Source organism: Oncorhynchus tshawytscha, linkage group LG11 (assembly GCF_018296145.1).
Source record: "Oncorhynchus tshawytscha isolate Ot180627B linkage group LG11, Otsh_v2.0, whole genome shotgun sequence".
NCBI lineage: Eukaryota > Metazoa > Chordata > Actinopteri > Salmoniformes > Salmonidae > Oncorhynchus > Oncorhynchus tshawytscha.
In genome coordinates this window covers 34860138-34879693 of record NC_056439.1, presented here as the reverse complement: position 1 = coordinate 34879693, position 19556 = coordinate 34860138, and positions in this window count along the sequence as shown.

Genomic DNA, 19556 nt, shown 5'->3' with positions numbered 1-19556 from the left:
TTGGGGTGAGGTTTTGATGTAGGTGTGCAGTGCCTTCTTTTCTCAACACATAGTGTTGTGTGTTTCTTCCAAACGAATCAACTTTATTTTCATCTGTCCACAGAACATTTTGCCAGAAGTGCTGTGGAACATCCAAGGGACTATTTTGCGAACTTCAGACTTGCAGCAATGTTTTTTTGGACAGCAGTGGCTTCTTCCGTGGTGTCCTCCCATGAACACCATTCTTGTTTAGTGTTTTATGTATCGTAGACTTGTCAACAGAGATGTTAACATGTTCCAGAGATTTCTGTAAGTCTTTAGCTGACACTCCAGGATTCTTCTTACCTCATTGAGCATTTTGCACTGTGCTCTTGCAGTCATCTTTGCAGGACAGCCACTCCTAGGGAGAGTAGCAACAGTGCTGAACTTTCTCCATTTATAGACAATGTGTCTTACCGTGGACTGATGAACATTAAGGCTTTTAGAAATACTTTTGTAACCCTTTCCAGCTTTATGCAAGTCAACAATTCTTAATCTTAGGTCTTCTGAAATCTCTTTTGTTTGAGGCATGGTTCATATCAGGCAATGCTTCTTGTGAATAGCAAACTCAAATTTTGTGAGTGTTTTTTATAGGGCAGGACAGCTCAAACCAACATCTCGTCTCGTCTCATTGATTGGACTCCAATTAGCTTTTGGAAAAGTCATTAGCCTAGGGGATCACATACTTTTTAAAACTGTAAAGGACCTCGGCGTTACTCTGGACCCTGATCTCTCTTTTGAAGAACATATCAAGACCATTTCAAGGACAGCTTTTTTCCATCTACGTAACATTGCAAAAATCAGAAACTTTCTGTCCAAAAATTATGCAGAAAAATTAATCCATGCTTTTGTCACTTCTAGGTTAGACTACTGCAATGCTCTACTTTCCGGCTACCCGGATAAAGCACTAAATAAACTTCAGTTGGTGCTAAATACGGCTGCTAGAATCCTGACTAGAACCCAAAATTTTTATCATATTACTCCAGTGCTAGCCTCTCTACACTGGCTTCCTGTCAAAGCAAGGGCTGATTTCAAGGTTTTACTGCTAACCTACAAAGCATTACATGGGCTTGCTCCTACCTATCTCTCTGATTTGGTCCTGCCGTACATACCTACACGTACGCTACGGTCACAAGACGCAGGCCTCCTAATTGTCCCTAGAATTTCTAAGCAAACAGCTGGAGACAGGGCTTTCTCCTATAGAGCTCCATTTTTATGGAACGGTCTGCCTACCCATGTCAGAGACGCAAACTCGGTCTCAACCTTTAAGTCTTTACTGAAGACTCATCTCTTCAGTGGGTCATATGATTGAGTGTAGTCTGGCCCAGGAGTGGAAAGGTGAACGGAAACGCTCTGGAGCAACGAACCGCCCTTGCTGTCTCTGCTGTCTCAGGATGGTAAGTTGGTGGTTGAAGTTATCCCTCTAGTGGTGTGGGGGCTGTGCTTTGGCAAAGTGGGTGGGGTTATATCCTTCCTGTTTGGCCCTGTCCGGGGGTGTCCTCGGATGGGGCCACAGTGTCTCCTGACCCCTCCTGTCTCAGCCTCCAGTATTTATGCTGCAGTAGTTTATGTGTCGGGGGGCTAGGGTCAGTTTGTTATATCTGGAGTACTTCTCCTGTCCTATTCAGTGTCCTGTGTGAATCTAAGTGTGCATTCTCTAATTCTCTCCTTCTCTCTTTCTTTCTCTCTCTCAGAGGACCTGAGCCCTAGGACCATGCCCCAGGACTACCTGATATGATGACTCCTTGCTGTCCCCAGTCCATCTGACCGTGCTGCTGCTCCAGTTTCAACTGTTCTGCCTTATTATTATACGACCATGCTGGTCATTTATGAACATTTGAACATCTTGGCCATGTTCTGTTAAAATCTCCACCCGGCACAGCCAGAAGAGGACTGGCAACCCCACATATGCTCTCTCTTTCTCTCTCTCGGAGGACCTGAGCCCTAGGACCATGCCCCAGGACTACCTGACATGATGACTCCTTGCTGTCCCCAGTCCATCTGACCGTGCTGCTGCTCCAGTTTCAACTGTTCTGCCTTATTATTATACGACCATGCTGGTCATTTATGAACATTTGAACATCTTGGCCATGTTCTGTTATAATCTCCACCCGGCACAGCCAGAAGAGGACTGGCCACCCCACATAGCCTGGTTCCTCTCTAGGTTTCTTCCTAGGTTTTGGCCTTTCTAGGGAGTTTTTCCTAGCCACCGTGCTTCTACACCTGCATTGCTTGCTGTTTGGGGTTTTAGGCTGGGTTTCTGTACAGCACTTTGAGATATCAGCTGATGTACGAAGGGCTATATAAATAAACGTGATTTTATTTTTTCCAACCTACACTGTGAATATTGAAATGATCTATTCAATTCAGACAAGAAAAATACAATAATTTGTATTTTATTAGTTTAAGCACACTGTTTGTCTATTGTTGTGACTTAGTTGAAGATCAGATCAAATTTTATGACTAATTTATGCAGAAATCCAGGACATTCTAAAGGGTTCACATACTTTTTTCTTGCCAATGTATAATATGAATTGTAATTAGTACCATATCATAGGAAATGGGTGATGAACAGCCACAAATGAATACATACCATACGAAACTTAACATATCATGCTAAATGGAGTGTCTTGGAATTACGTACAGAATAATACGAAATGCTGTGAGACCAGGTTAGAGCCATCCAATGGCAGCTTTCTTTATATAATATCACAATACACCTCAGGTGCCCTCTGGGTGCTCTCTGAAGTGGCTCTTGAGTGCCAAAGAGTTAGGAGGAAACTTTTCAGGAGATCAAAAGGGTTGAATGACATTCTGATCCCTCGAAAGGTGGAAGGTGGAATGGTGACACTAAAGATGACGGTTTTGGTACCTGAAATACAGTATATCATGCTTTCATGCCTGGTAGCACACATCATGGTCAACCTGAGCCCTGTCCTTGGCAAGCATTACAAAGTACAGTTTATTCTTTATTGAAATCAAAGTTGAATTTTAGTTCCAGAGGCAAAACTCCCCCCCCCTCCAGTTTTCTCACCAACTGTGAAGTTTATTTTTGCAGAGAGGTAATGACCCTAATTGAAGGCACTAACATTTTCAAAATGTGAGGCAGTAAGTTAGGGGGACAGAGACTTCAGTAATACTCCAGCACAGTCACTCATTATTGGGGCATGAGGTAACGGGTAAGGGGGAGGGGGAATTCTCGCTATGGGTGTTACAGATTTTCTTTCTATGTTTTGGTCTAGATTATTTAATCATTGCATAGCCTATTTTCATAGCTGAGGTTAAATAATAGTAATTAAAGACATGCTCCGGTACTTTGGCGACTACTAAGTATTTTTAAACCTCCCACTTTGGGCTGGATGTGTCAATGTGTAGTTCATACATGCATAATCTATTACCTCACGTAGCCAGTTTGAAAGCCACTGTTTTCTGGAAGCTGTGTGATGGCATTTCCCATTTACCGTCACGTGGGCCAGCCCCCCAGCAATTCAAGTTTCAGCCAATGAGCTTCAGCCCCTCGGCATTTGAGTGACAGCCAGCAAGACGCACACACAGTAGAGCGAGAGAGCCAGCAATGACGTGGTGCACATATCTGCACATTTGTGATGTAGTACGCAATATCCTGGGAGCCCTTTTGGCTCCTGAGCACTACTGGCTAAAAAGTATACAAAAGTACCGGAGAATATCTTTAAGAGATCAATCTGCCAAGCCTTTCTTAAGTTGATTCAAATATTCTTTGAGCTGAGTTTTTATTAAAAACTGTAGAGTCCTCATTACATGCAGGGTTGGGTAGGTTACTTTCTAAATGTTACTAATTGCCTGTCCAGAATTGTAATCAGTAACGTAACTTTTGGATTACCCAAGATCAGTAACAAAATCTGATTACGTTCCCCTTAAGAGGCATTAGACGAAGACAAAAAGGATCCATCAAACACATTTGGTGTGTCATCATAGTGGTCTCTGACTTGTAGACAGACTCGCTAAGGTGGAACAAATTTAAACTTGCCCCTTTTTTCAATGGTGAATTGAATGTCATTGAGAAAACATGGTGAAAAATGATATATATTTTTTAGCAATCATCCTTTCTGAATTGAGCAATCTTTACATTAAACATTGACATAAGCCAAAAGATGTATTATTATTCTAAGGTATGACTGAAGTACAGTAATGTTGAAAGTGGGAAGAAAGGATGCTTTCAACATAAAAAATGTTAAACTACATAAATAACAACAGAAAAGGTTGTAAGGGTGAAAAAACCTTTGTGTTTTTAAAAAAATGTCTTGTTCCTCTGAGACTTGAAATGGAATACAGGTAAAATCATGCAATGTAGAGCATTGCTCAAACGTCAGAAGGTACATTAAACATGCTCTGTATGTGTATGTTTTACTACTAGGGTTAATTGGTTGTTTCTTTTAATTGGTTGAGAGAAATGTGAAAAGACATCATTATTCCATAGTTTGGATACAATTGAAGCCACAATCTGTAATTCTGCATATTATACCTTCAATGAGGTAAAGTTTTGTTTGACCCTCAGTACTTCAAAATGAAATTGGTCTCTCTTTTCTTTTGATAGTTATCCAACTTCATAACTATGTATAGAAGCTGTTCACTTCCCTCTCCCTGTTTTGTCAGCAGAAATGTGGTGTTCCTGAAAACACGAAAGCATCCAGCATGATTCCTCGGTTAACCAGACACAGCAATGTCAAATCAAATCAAATTGTATTGGTCACATACACATATTTAGCCGATGTTATTACGGGTGTAGGGAAATGCTTGAGTTCCTAGCTCGAACAGTGTAGTAGTATCTAACAGTTCACAACAATACACACTAATCTAAAAGTAAAAGAATGGAATTAAGACACATATAAATATTAGATGGAGCAATGTCGGAGTGGCATTGACTAAACTACAGTAGAACAGATACAGTATATACATAGGAGATTAGTAAAGCAGTATGTCAACATTATTTAAAAATTATTAAAGTGACTAGTGTTCCATTATTAAAGTGGCCAGTGATTCCAAGTCTATGTATATAGGGCAGCAGCCTCTAAGGTGCAGGGTTACGTAATCGGGTGGAAGCCGGCTAGTGATGGCTATTTAATTAACAGTCTGACGGCCTTGAGATAGAAGCTATTTTTCAGTCTCTCAGTCCCAGCTTTGATGCACCTGCACTGACCTCACCTTGTGGATGATAGCGGGGTGAACAGGTAGTGGCATGGGTGGTTGATGTCCTTGCTGATCTTTTTGGCCTTCCTGTGACATCGGGTGCTGTAGGTGTCTCAGAACAGAAGACACTGCTTCACTTGGATGACTATTTCTCGCTTGTCTCATTGTTCTCTCGCTACAGGGTAATTCTTCTGTGTGTGTAACACTACACCATAACTGACCTCCTCCTCCTCCTGCTCTCCTTCATACACATGTGGCCACTCGCATCCCCATCACCTCTAATTAGAGCCAGGGTTACAGCAGGCTGGGGCTCATGTGTGTTCTTTTTGCGTGTGGCTGCCGTGTTTGCCTGTGATTATCTCCTGTAACCTGGCTGTGAAAGTTTGTCCCTGACCCCAAGCTGACTCTGCTGGGGTGGGGAGAAGAGTGGTGGGAAGGGCCTGGGGATGGGAAGGGGCTTGGAGCGCTTCATGTTGCATATAATGCTCTGGCGGCAGGCGCGTGGAGACAGGACCCACGGTAGACCAGGCTGCCCCAGCCCTGGAGCTAATCATTGTTTACTAGTCTAATTTCCACTTCTCAGTGAGCTACTGTCACGCACAGCACCGACAGGCAGGAAGGAGGGTGGCAGAGAGGAGAGGAAAGCCAGGGGTCCAACAGGCAGTTGCTGAGCCGGTGGGACTTGGGAAAGGGGAAGAGCAAAGGGGAATGCAGGAATTTCAGTGTAGATTAGGCTTTAGAAAGAACACGGGTGAGCCAATATCGAAAACAAGACTGCCAAAAAAAACCCAGACAAACCAGTAAACAGACCAACCAAAACATCCCCTGGGCCTTGGCCATCCCAGCCAGCCAAGGAGGTAACCACCGGACATTGCTAGTTTGAGATGCTGAAGTTTGAGATGACTGCATTTTTTCAGGGCTGGCCATGTACGGTATGAGGTCACAAAGACAGACACTCCTCACTGGGCACATACTGGTGAATCAACATTGTTTCCACATAATTTCAATGAAATTACATTGATCAAATGTGGAATAAACGTTGAATTGGTATCTGTGCCCAGTGGCTCACAGCTCAAACATGGCCACAGTCTTGACTGCAGTATAAAAGGAGGACTTAAAAAGGAACATTTAGGCATCATTCACATTAGTGGAATGATAACATCCTGACACAGTAGTTGGGGGAAAGTAGAGCTGACACGTAATGTGCACAAAGATAAACAACACTTGTTGTAAATCTTGAAGTGTATAAATAGCCTAGCTCTTGGCCTGTGCAATGATGCCACCTTTTCACACGAGAGCCATGACGGCCAAAATCTGTTGAACATTTTTAATTGGTATGAAAATGCTGTTAAACTAAGTGTCATTGAATTACTGAAACCTTTTCACATGTTGAGGACATTTTCCCTGCATTCAAGGCCTGTATATCCTCGTAGCATCCATGCTATAAAGAGTTTTGCAATCTATTCATAATTCAAGACAAAGAGTGACATAAATTACTAATGATTAACAAAGAGAATAATATACATAAAAATGAATGTGGCCATGAATATGGTATGAGTTTACAATGAAATTGCTTGTCATGCAGAACGTTCACCCCATGTACTTCGCTCAGTGATCTGAGTGGCATGATCATAACAGCCTGGCTGTGTTTAAAAAAAAATATATATTTTTTTAGGTGGTAGATCAGCTTTAATATTACAGATATATTCTGGCTTCTATGAATGTAATTGTTTGCATAATTTCCAATCCCCCATATATATATATAATATATAATCATATTTTAAGTGAAAAGTTTGCACACACCTACTAATTCCAGGGTTTTTCTTTATTTTTTACTATTTTCTACCTTGTAGAATAATAGTGAAGACAAAAAATTATGAAATAACACATATGGAATCACGTAGTAACCAAAAAAGTGTGAAACAAATCCAAATATATTTTCTATTTGAGATTCTTCAAAGTAGCCACCCTTTGCCTTGATGACAGCTTTGCACACTCTTGGCATTCTCTCAACCAAATCTACCTGGAATGCTTTTCCAACAGTCTTATAGGAGTTCCCACATATGCTGAGCACTTGTTGGCTGCTTTTCCTTCAGTCTGCGGCCCAAATAATCCCAAACCATCTCAATTGAGTTGAGGTAGGGTGATTGCGGAGGCCAGGTCCTCTGATGCAGCACTCCATCACTCTCCTTCTTGGTCAAATAGCCCTTACACAGCCTGGAGATGTGTTGGGTCATTGTCCTGTTGAAAAACAAATTATAGTCCCAACAAAGCGCAAACCAGATGGGATGGCATATCACTGCAGAATGCTGTGGTAGCAATGCTGTGTCACGCCCTGACCTTAGAGAGCCGTTTTATTTCTCTATTTGGTTAGGTCAGGGTGTGATGTGGGGTGGGCATTCTATTTTTTGTTTTCTAGATTTCTTTATTTCTATGTTTTGGCCGGGTATGGTTCTCAATCAGGGACAGCTGTCTATCGTTGTCTCTGATTGGGAATCATACTTGGGTAGCCCTTTTTCCCTCCTTTCAGCGTGGGTAGTTAACTTTGTTAGTGGCACTTAGCCCTGTAAGCTTCACGGTTGTTTATCTTGTGTCTTGTTTTGTTGGTGACATTCCTTAAATAAAAAGATAAATGTACACTTACAACGCTGCACTTTGGTCCACATCCAACAACACCCGTGACATGCTGGTTAAGTGTGCCTTGAATTCTAAATAAATCACAGACAGTGTCACCAGCAAAGCACCCCCACACCTCCTCCTCCATTCTTCACGGTGGGAACTACACATGCAGAGGTCATCAGTTCACCTACTCTGCGTCTCATAAAGACACAGCGGTTGGAACCAAAAATCTCACATTTGAACTCATCAGAACAAAGGACAGATTTCCACCAGTCTAATGTCCATTGCTCGTGTTTCTTGGCCCAAGCAAGTCTCTTCTTATTGGTGTCCTTTAGTAGTGGTTTCCTTGCAGCAATTTGACCATGAAGGCCTGATTCACACAGTCTCCTCTGAACAGTGGATGCTGAGATGTGTCTGTCACTTGAACTCTGTGAGGCATTTATTGGGTTGCAATTTCTGAGGCTAGTAACTCTAATGAACTTATCCTCTGCAGCAGAGGTAACTCTGGGTCTTCCTTTCCTGTGGCGGTCCTCGTGAGAGCCAGTTTCATCTGACCATCATGTCTTAAAGTCATGATGGACTGTTGTTTCTCTTTGCTTATTTGTGCTGCCATAACATGGACTTTGTATTTTACCAAATAGGGCTATCTTCTCTATACCACCCCTACCTTGTCACAACACAACCGAATGTCTCAAACGCATTAAGAAATTAAAGAAATTCCACAATAATATAACTTTTAACAAGGCACACCTGTTAATTGAAATGCATTCCAGGTGACTACCTCATGAAGCTGGTTGAGAGAATGCCAAAATCATCTTAAACACTCTTATTGCACACAGAGTGAGTCCATGCATCTTATTATGTGATTTTGTTAAGCACATTTTTACGCCTGGACTTATTTAGACTTGTCATAAGAAAGGGGTTGAATACTTATTGACTCAAGATAGTTCAGATTTCCAATTTTTATTAATTTTTGTTTTTTTGAAAACCATAATTCCACTTTAACATTATGGGGTATTGTTTGTACTTTCCAAATGCACTGTATGTCCAATGATGACCTCTTAAACTGAGGTGAGGTGAGGACATACTGCTCTGGTGAGCAGGGGTGCAACTTTCACTGGGGATGGACATGTCTCCCCCACATTCTGAAATTGAATATTTGTCCCCCCCAGTTTTATCATTGGAATGTGATACAAATCAAAGCGTTGATGTGCTTTAGGACCATGCGGACGCCTCCGAGCGGTCGGGTAGGCTGTTTGGAGTGTTAATCTGACAGGATAAAAAAAAGTATAATAATAATAACTATGTCTCCCCCACTTCTAAAACCAACGTTGTGCCCCTGCTGGTGAGTCTCATTTATGTTAATACAGAAATATTAACTTCTGGACACAGGATGTTTTCCATTGGACTCTTTGTTCAAAGACAGCCATTGAAAAGCATAACATTTCAAATTTATTTGAAGTGTTTTTTTTTCATGATACACATGATACACATGATACACATGATACACATGATACACATGATACACATGATACACATGATATACATGATACACATGATACACATGATACACATGATACACATGATATACATGATACACATGATACACATGATACACATGATACACATGATACACATGATACACATGATATACATGATACACATGATATACATGATACACATGATATACATGATACACATGATACACATGATACACATGATACACATGATACACATGATATACATGATACACATGATACACATGATACACATGATACACATGATACACATGATATACATGATACACATGATACACATGATACACATGATACACATGATACACATGATACACATGATACACATGATACACATGATACACATGATACACATGATATACATGATACACATGATACACATGATATACATGATACACATGATACACATGATACACATGATATACATGATACACATGATATACATGATACACATGATACACATGATATACATGCAACTCAGAATAAAAAAAGAATGTTCACAAGCTAAATGCTTTCATTGATTTGGAAACGGACAAAAGGGGGGAGGGATATAGGCTACATTTATAAAACGGCATCGTGTATTTACGTTAACCTAAACACAATTGGGTTAAGTTATTTTTAATGTTTCATGAACCTCAATGATATGTTTTATTTATGTCTGATTACTTATGTCTGATTACTTATGTCTGATAGTACTTTTCATGTCATCTAAATGCTTTCTTTCTGATGCATAGGACTAAAATGTTTATTTTTTCCTCATTAGAGTATTGCAAGGTTATTGTTATTTTCCTCTTGGCACTCTTTGTTATGTCTAGGCCCTGATTAGCAAGCATTCCCATCCTGTGCGCGTGGTTATTGTTGAAGGGCCAAATTACCTGTAGTTAGGCTACTTCGGCCGCCGAATTGCAGCTGATACTATTTTTGTGCGCTCTGTAGGCCTACGTGCCTCTCGCAGCCTCTGTTTGCATAACCTGTTGAACTAGGGACAAGTCAAGTCAAGTCTAAATGACAAAATCAAAGCTGGAACAGAAAGCAATTACATCAAACTCTTCCTGAGGAAATGATAGGGTTTGCTCACCTCGGATGCAGAATTTCTGTCACGGAATGCCCTTGCGTGTAGACCTAATGTGTGCAGGATTGATGGTTGTGAATCCACTAACAGTTGGGTTGCGGTCAATAACCTCAAAGATATGTAAATAACGAGATTACGAGAAACAATTGACTAGGCCTACTATTCTGTGTGAAAAGAGCACATTGTAGGCCAAGTTTGATTATTTGTCTTATTACACATGTTTAATATATATTCGTTTCTCATTTGCGTTATAAGAGTGTAAAAAAACATGTTATAAGGATGTAATAACACAATATTTTGTGATAAAATCTCCGTGATAGGCCTAGTTTGGAGGATAATAAACTTGCCTAAATATGCACAGAATTAATTTCCATAGGCTACTGTATTATCACTGAAAGCTTACATCCAAATTTAAACAGGAAAAGTGTCGCATGTAGTCATGTCCTCACCCTTCACGACGGTCTGCGTGACATATTTTTACTTTAAGTGGCACTGATTCGAAGCCATGCATTATGTACAGTTATTTGTTTTTCTCATTTGAGTTTTTGCGTGCTAAGGAACGGAGCAGAGATGAGCTTGCGTGCCATGCCGGCCTAGCGTGCGCGGAGCTTGGTCACTGAGCCCCAGACTCCCCAGGGAGCAGGGGGTGGAGATTCTACTAAGAGATTAAAATGAGCAGGAGAAGGGAAAAAGTACAAGTAGAAATGCCTTCCAGATGACCCCGATTTTGTTAGCTCATCTGTGGCTGTCTGACGGACCCGTATTAGGGCACAGTTTAATTACGCATTCCTCACCCTGGGTGCCTGATGCGTAATGATGACTCCACTAGTGCTCCAGATAACGAATGTTCATTGCCAAGGTTTTCTTTGAATTACCCCTACTGCGCAACTCACTGGTCACATCCCATTTTCAGGTACCTGAATTAGATATTTGTGAGAATATTTGCATATCATAATTTAGTTATTCAAATAGTTCCATGTACCTTAGTGACTAGTCATACTCTTCTCAGGAACATGAGCGTAAAGCAATAGAACATAGGATCATTTTCATCCCAAACTGGTTCAAATGTTCTCTTCTTTCCTTCCTAAATAATCAGAGTTTATAGTTTACTGGATTGCTAATTATCACTGTCATCAATTATTTGGGATGAGCAGCCAACACAATCAATGTACTCTATGTTTAATTTTGATCTCATTTTGGAATGTCACAGTTTATACTTGTCTAATCCATTTAATTTGTTAAATTACAAAATGTTTCCAAAAACTGGAGATGGAATGTGCTGTGGCTTTGCAGCAAATTGTCTATTGTGTAATTAAGGGGTCATTTGTAAAAATGAAGAGGAAATGAAGAGCCGGGGCCAAGGCCCAGTTCTTGTATTTACTGGGAAAGCCACAACACTCCCTTCATCATCCTGTATTATTATCTCTATCTCGTCATTCAGCAAGTCTTCAGCATTCTAGAAACCGTATCACTCTATAAGCTTTACATTTGTACATTTTACCAGGAGCTGTATGGAAAAGTTTTAATGATTGATACCTTCATAAATTGTACATTCCCCAGCAAGAAACCAAAAATTGTCTCTCAAACAGAAGGGGGAACTAACAAAATGTCACCGACAACAAACAAAACGAAACAGGTGGTGTTCAGGAGGTGTTTTGAAAGACACTCATGGGAGCGTCCACTGAAAGTTGACTAGCAACAACAAACAACTGGGACCTAAAAGACAGCCGCCATGAGTGGCCACTAAATTTGCCTAAGAAGAGGCAAACAAAATTAAAACCTACACCAAACTTATGGAAAACCAAAATGTGGAGCAAAACTGAAACAAGGAATATCGGATAAAGAATTGCGTCTTAGATATCAAATAGGGAGCAACAACTAAAGGTGTTAGCCCTCCACATCTCTCAAGATCACTGGGCAAGCAACTCTTAAATATCAGCACAGGTGAAATCACTTCTGACTAACGAGATGACAAGCCAGCACAGGTGTAACACATATTGACTGACAGTGCCGTGTATTCATGGATGCCAAGGGAAGCCAGGCTTCCACAAATAAACTACATGACCAAAAGTATGTGGACCCCTGCTCATCGAACATCTTATTCCAAAATCCAAAAGCATTAATATGGAGTTGGTCCACCCCCCCTCCTGTTGCTGCATGGAAACCCATTTCAAGAAGCTCCCGACAAACAGTTCTTGCAGTTCTGATGTTGCTTCCAGAGGCAGTTTGGAACTCGGTAGTGAGTGTTGCAAACAAGGACAGACAATATTTTACGTGCTACGCACTTCAGTACTTGGGGGTCCCATTCTATGAGCTTATGTGGCCTACCACTTTGCGACTGAGCCGTTGTTGCTCCTGAATGTTTCCACTTCACAATAACAGCACCTACAGTTGACCGGGACAGCTCTAGCAGGGCAGAAATTTGACAAACTGACTTGTTGGAAAGGTGGCATCCTATGACTGTGGCAACTTTGAAAGTCACTGTGCTCTTCAGAAAGGCCATTCCACTGCAAATGTTTACTTATGGAGATTGCATGGCGGTGTGCTCAATTTTACACACCTGTCAGCAACGGGTACACAGTTGAAGTTGGAAGTTTACATAGAATTAGGTTGGAGTCATTAAAACTAGTTTTTCTTGTTATACAAACTATAGTTTTGGCAAGTTGGTTAGGACATCTACTTTGTGCATGACAAGTAATTTTTCCAATTTTTCCACAATTCCAGTGGGTCAGAGGTTTACATACACTAAGTTGACTGTGCCTTTAAACAGCTTGGAAAATTCCAGAAAATTATGTCATGGCTTTAGAAGCTTCTGATAGGCTAATTGACACCATTTGAGTCAATTAAAGGTGTACCTGTGGATGTATTTCAAGGCCTACCTTCAAACTCAGTGCCTCTTGCTTGACATCATGGGAAACCTAAAGAAATCAGCCAAGACCCCAAAATGGTAGACCTCCACAAGTCTGGTTCATCCTTGGGAGCAATTTCCAAATGCCTGAAGGTACCACGTTCATCCGTACAAACAATAGTGCGCAAGTATAAACAACATGGGACTACGCAGCCGTCATACCGCTCAGGAAGGAGATGCGTTCTTTGGTGAGAAAAGTGCCAGAACAACAGCAAAGGACCTTGTGAAGATGCTGAAGGAAACAAGTACAAAAGTATCTATATCCACAATAAAACAAGTCTTATATCGACATAACCTCAAAGGCCGCTCAGCAAGGAAGAAGCCACTACTCCAAAACCGCCATAAAAAAGCCAGACAACGGTTTGCAACTGCACATGGGGACAAAGATCATACATTTTGGAGAAATGTCCTCTGGTCTGATGAAACAAAAATAGAACTGTTTGGCTATAATGATCATCGTTATGTTTGGAGGAAAAACGGGGAGGCTTGCAATCCAAAGAACACCATCCCAACCGTGAGGCACGGGGGTGGGAGCATCATGTTGTGGGGGTGCTTTGCTGCAGGAGGGACTCATGCACTTCACAAAATAGATGGCATCATGAGGCAGGATAATTATGTGGATATATTGAAGCAACATCTCAAGGCATCAGTAAGGAAGTTAAAGCTTGGTCACAAATGGTCTTCCAAATAGACAATGACCCCAAGCATACTTACAAAGTTGTGGGAAAATGTCTTAAGGACAACAAAGTCAAGGTATTGGAGTGGCCATCACAAAGCCCTGGCCTCAATCCCATAGAAACTTTGTGGGCAGAACTGAAAAGGTGTGTGCGAGCAAGGAGGCCTTCCAACCTGACACCAGCTCTGTCAGGAGGAATGGGTCAAAATTCACCCAACTTATTGTGGGAAGCTTGTGGAAGGCTGCCCAAAACATTTGACCCAAGTTAAACAATTTAAAGGCAATGCTACCAAATACTAATTGAGTGTATGTAAACTTCTGACCCACTGGGAATGTGATGAAAGAAATAAAAGCTGAAATAAATCATTCTCTCTACTATTATTCTGACATTTCACATTCTTAAAATAAAGTGGTGATCCTAACTGACGTAAGACAGGGGCTTTTTACTAGGATTAAATGTCAGAATTGTGAAAAACTAAGTTTAAATGTAATTGGCTAAGGTGTATGTAAACTTCCGACTTCAACTGTAGCTGAAAAGAGCTGAATTCACTCATTTGAAGGGATTGTGAAACATACTTTTGTATGTATAGTGTATATGACCAATAAATACATACAAATTATTAATTAATATCTCTCTCTGTGTTTTCAAAATGTTCTATCATTTCGCAAGTGGCTGAATCTCACCACAGAAAGCTTGGCTTCCTCATTGATTTTACCCACGCACTGCTACAGCTGACTAATGAGGTGACACCAGTCTGTGTACCCAACTTGCTAACATGCTAATGTCCAACCTCAAAATTTAAATGGAAAAACCAAAGCCTGTAACAATGTTAGTAAGTGATGTTTTGTTATTTTTCTTTTCTGCTTTCTGGGCCATACATGTTTGTAAAGGGAAAAAATATTCATGAATTAAAGGTCAACATCACCTTTGACCATCAGCATGACAAGATATCACCTGGACACAGGCTACAGTATAAGCTGAGTGTGCCAATACCAATGCCTTCTAAACAACACATGGCTGAACAGATTGTATACAACATCTCCTGCAAAAACACCTTGTGAAAAAAAACACATCTCCTGTGTCCTGGTGACCAAAATCAGATCATCTGCACAGCATCTGTGCTATTCTGTGTAATAGAACATGAAGCAGGCTGCTTCTCTTTTTTCTCTAGCTCTCACATCTAAGGAAAAGGCTCATAAATGTATGATCTGTGTTTTCTCTGTTCCAGCCCCCCATTCTGTCCCAGACAAGGCTCCCTGCAGGTGGGATACTGAGCGGGGCCGGGACCGGGGCCAGTGTCTCCGACACAGACACATTGAACATTATGTGCAGTGAGGATGCTGCCAGCAGGTCACTCTTCTCATTGTGTAATTAGGCGGATAATGTTCCGTGATTCCCTGTCTTTTGCACCTCCATATGTTCCGCTTGAGCAGCTCGGTGGTTTTTAGTATCATGAAAATGAAGCCGGGTCAAGGAACGGTCAGGTTACCCCCCTTTGGTGTTCAAATTTGTCAGATGAGCTGGTCCCCCTCACTGGAGCAACCAGGCCAGAGTTAATTCACAACGTTCTGGGCCCCGGCTCGGTCTCAGGCTCGCTGGCGGCCCTGTTGTTGTTTACACTGGAACAAAATGCTATTTTTCTGATTAAGTTCATCAACTTCGCTGCTGTCGAATCAATATTGTGTTCAAGAAAGAAACACACTCTTTGGCAGACACAAAGAGTGAAATAAATATTTTCTTCATAAATCACAAAATTACAAATATTTTTGTGTAACGGCTAAGAACCTGGAAAGCTATTAAAGTCATTACGAGTCATATTGGAAACATACAGTCCTGTGTGAGGAGGAGAGTGTAAAGTGTGGGTGGCTTTATGGAGGCCTGGGTAAGTTTTCTGCAGCATACCACAGTTGAACATGGCAGCCATGTGCATGTGGGGCTGTACATTTGGAGAAGTAATTATTGTATAACAGGAAGATAGGATATTTACTGACAGCACCGAAGTGTTTCTTGACTGGAGAAATGGAGTCACTTTAGACCCTGTGCAGTCATGCCAGTCAGGCCTTATCATCATGTATGAGACACAGTGCTGTGTAGAGCTGTCCTAAACAGCACAACTTGGTCCAAAGCAACATGGTTTATGCTTTGTGAAGCAGATAGAAAAGTTGCCAAATGTAACGGATGTGAAACGGCTAGCTTAGTTAGCGGTGGTGCGCGCTAAATAGCGTTTCAATCGGTGACGTCACTTGCTCTGAGACCTTGAAGTAGTGGTTCCCCTTGCTCTGCAAGGGCTGCGGCTTTTGTGGAGCGATGGGTAACGATGCTTCGTGGGTGACTGTTGTTGATGTGTGCAGAGGGTCCCTGGTTCGCCCCCGGGTATGGGCGAGGGGACGGTCTAAAGTTATGCTGTTGACCCGGATCACTGGTTGCTGCGGAAAAGGAGGAAGGTCAAAAGGGGGGTGAGTGTAACGGATGTGAAACGGCTAGCTTAGTTAGCGGTGGTGCGCGCTAAATAGTGTTTCAATCGGTGACGTCACTTGCTCTGAGACCTTGAAGTAGTGGTTCCCCTTGCTCTGCAAGGGCCGCGGCTTTTGTGGAGCGATGGGTAACGATGCTTCGTGGGTGACTGTTGATGATGTGTGCAGAGGGTCCCTGGTTCGAGCCCGGGTATGGGCGAGGGGACGGACTAAACTTATACTGTTACACAAACATAGTCGTCATCCATGCAATGCTGTTCTTCCGGCCTGTCTCCAGGATCCTGGGGGATACTGGAGGAGACCACAGCTGGTTATGGAATCTGACAGATCATTTAAAATGTCTGTCTCCATTATGTTCTCATCATCAGCATCTCCCCAACAATGCTTCTCATTAACGGCCATCATCTGTGGGCAAGGTATCTGTTTCCTTCCTTGCCTAACATGTAGTAAAGTATCTCCCAGTATCCCAGCATTGTGGCTGTCATTAGCTGGTCTCTCCCTTTATGTCGCAGTCTTTAAGATTGTAACACTAGTTTACCTCGTCTTTAACTGTTGATTTAATGTGAGGTAGATGTCTTAATTACGTACCCTGTGTTGTTTGTCTATTGGACACAAGTAGTCCTCCTTCTGTCAAGAAGGGAAATGGCAACGACAAGCTGTTGAGAGCAGTAACGTCTGTCCTAAACAATAGAAGTACATGGATTAGTGTGCTCAAAGAACAGACGTGAAACAGCACAATGATCCATGAGGATGACACAACTCTTGCTCTTTTCATCCCAAACTCCTTTTCAAAAGCTTACGTTGTCAAATTAGCCCTAAGTGAGGGATGTGATTTTGAGATTTGAATTAACAGAGTTTATTCCCTTAGAGGTCTGTACATTGTACTTAAAGCAATAATTACATTACAACTTGTGATAGAGTTTTAATAAAGTTTAAACAGTTGATGGATTTTTTTAGTCTTCAAATCTTTATTATAATAACGTTTATTCCCTACGGAGCGAATTGTTTTAAAGGAGAAGAGGGACCCACTGTGAATGACTGAGTGCCTCATCAAAGCAAAGCACCTATATCCTGTGAGATGTAAAGTCACTCAAATCTGAAGATAAACACATAAAATGGAATATTTCACTATCAATATTCTAACTCGGTAGATACATGCTTCCTGATCAACACCAATTTATGAATTTCTCCATGCAACAAACCTAGATAGTGGTTTTAGGTATGTTTAGTTTAAACAGTTGATATGTGAATGTAAATACATTGCTTTTTACTTTCTTAAAATGGCACTTCTCCACCCTCCTTTGCCCGCAAATATCACTCACTCATTCACTCACTCACTCACTCACTATTATGAATGGAGATGTGGATTACAACTTGATTAGGGAGATGTTTTTATGTTGACGCTCCATGGAACGCTAAAGAGGATTAACCAGAAAGACAGAGAGGACAATACTCTTGCCATGCTCTGGAGTAAATGAAAGCCAATTTGAGATAAAAAAAAAAAGAAGTCAAGAACCAAATCTGAGTGCTAAATGGGATTTCTGTAACGTGTGTATCCTGCAGCGTCATTTCACACAAATCAGTGTGATGTTGGCTTTTCCAGGCCATATTTCACTCTGGCATGTAGAATGGTCCCTGCAGCTCCAGGGTTTACGTCTTCCCTCCCCGATTAGCCATAGTTCAGACTGCAGCCCACTCTGTGGCCCACGATGATATGATGTGAGAAGCAGTGGAGGAAGTTTTAGGGCTCCTCGTAGATAATTTAGACAATGCAGTAAAATGCCTGCCTGCCTGCCTGCCTGCCTGCCTCTAGCACACACACATGGAAGCAAGGACGTAAGCACGCACCCCCGCCCCCTACACATTCACTCCACTTTATCACAGTCACACACACATGCGTGCCAGATCGTGTAACCATTACCAGCACGTCAACAGCATACATATCATCTTGCCTGTCCTCCTCAAACCTTTAGATTGCGTGACTTGTCTCAAAGTCGTCAAGTGTGAATTTAGGTTGACCTTCACCGTAAAACACACATCAAGAGAGCGAGCCTATGGTGGAATGTTGGTTATTTTATGGCACCAGTGGAGCATCACATCTCTACGTCAGTCAGAGCCTTTAGCTACCTTAGGTTTCTTTGGTCACAGTGGCTTTAGGTGACAGACTGGAACCATTTCCCTGCTAATGAGAGCCTTACTGAACAGCTCTCAGACCCAGAAGCAACTTGAAAGACAAAGGTTAATAACAGCTAATGAGCCAGCCACTTAAGGGATATGAATAGTAAACACAGTCTGTTATAGACATCAGTCCTTCACCCTGTGGACATATCACAGACAACATGAAATACTGCTATGGAATTTTCTCCTCATAAGGAATGGATGAGGTTCTTCTTGTGCTGAGGTCATTGGTAATGTCTTGTAAACACAAATCACTGATTAACCATTTAGTGGTTTTGTATTCACGGTTTGTGTGGAAACAAGTTTAAGGCAGACAGACTGTGCTGATCAGGGATACACTTCAAACGTTTTAGAAAGGAAGGTTTGATGTAATGTAGAAGAATTGTAGACTTACAGTATAGGAAGTAGAGAGGCATGTTCCCGTCCTCCATGGGAGATTTCGCACTGCATCACGTGGAACAACATCCATAATTTCCAATGTTTCTCCTCTCTCACATCATATAATCCTGTTAACAAGACTTTTCTTCACTTCACCTCATATCTTCCTCCATTATCTACTTTTGTGTGTGTGTGTGTGTGTGTGTGTGTGTGTGTGTGTGTGTGTGTGTGTGCGTGTGTGTGTGTGTGCATACGTGTGTGTGTGTGCGTACATACGTGTGTACGTTTGTGTGTGTCTCTGCCTACTGAGATAGGGGGCAGGGGGGGGCGGGGCTCTGAGGACTGTAGAAGAGTCCTTTCAATTGACAGAACAAAACAGATGAAAACTGTGTTAGCAGGGAACAATGGAGGCTGTTTTTCCTGGCTATTTGGAGGAGCCTCCAGGCCCTGCTGGAGAGAGATGTGCTCTGTTTGGGAACAATTTCACAGGCATGTGAAATGAATTCAGATGTTGGCCATCAATTTCATAGA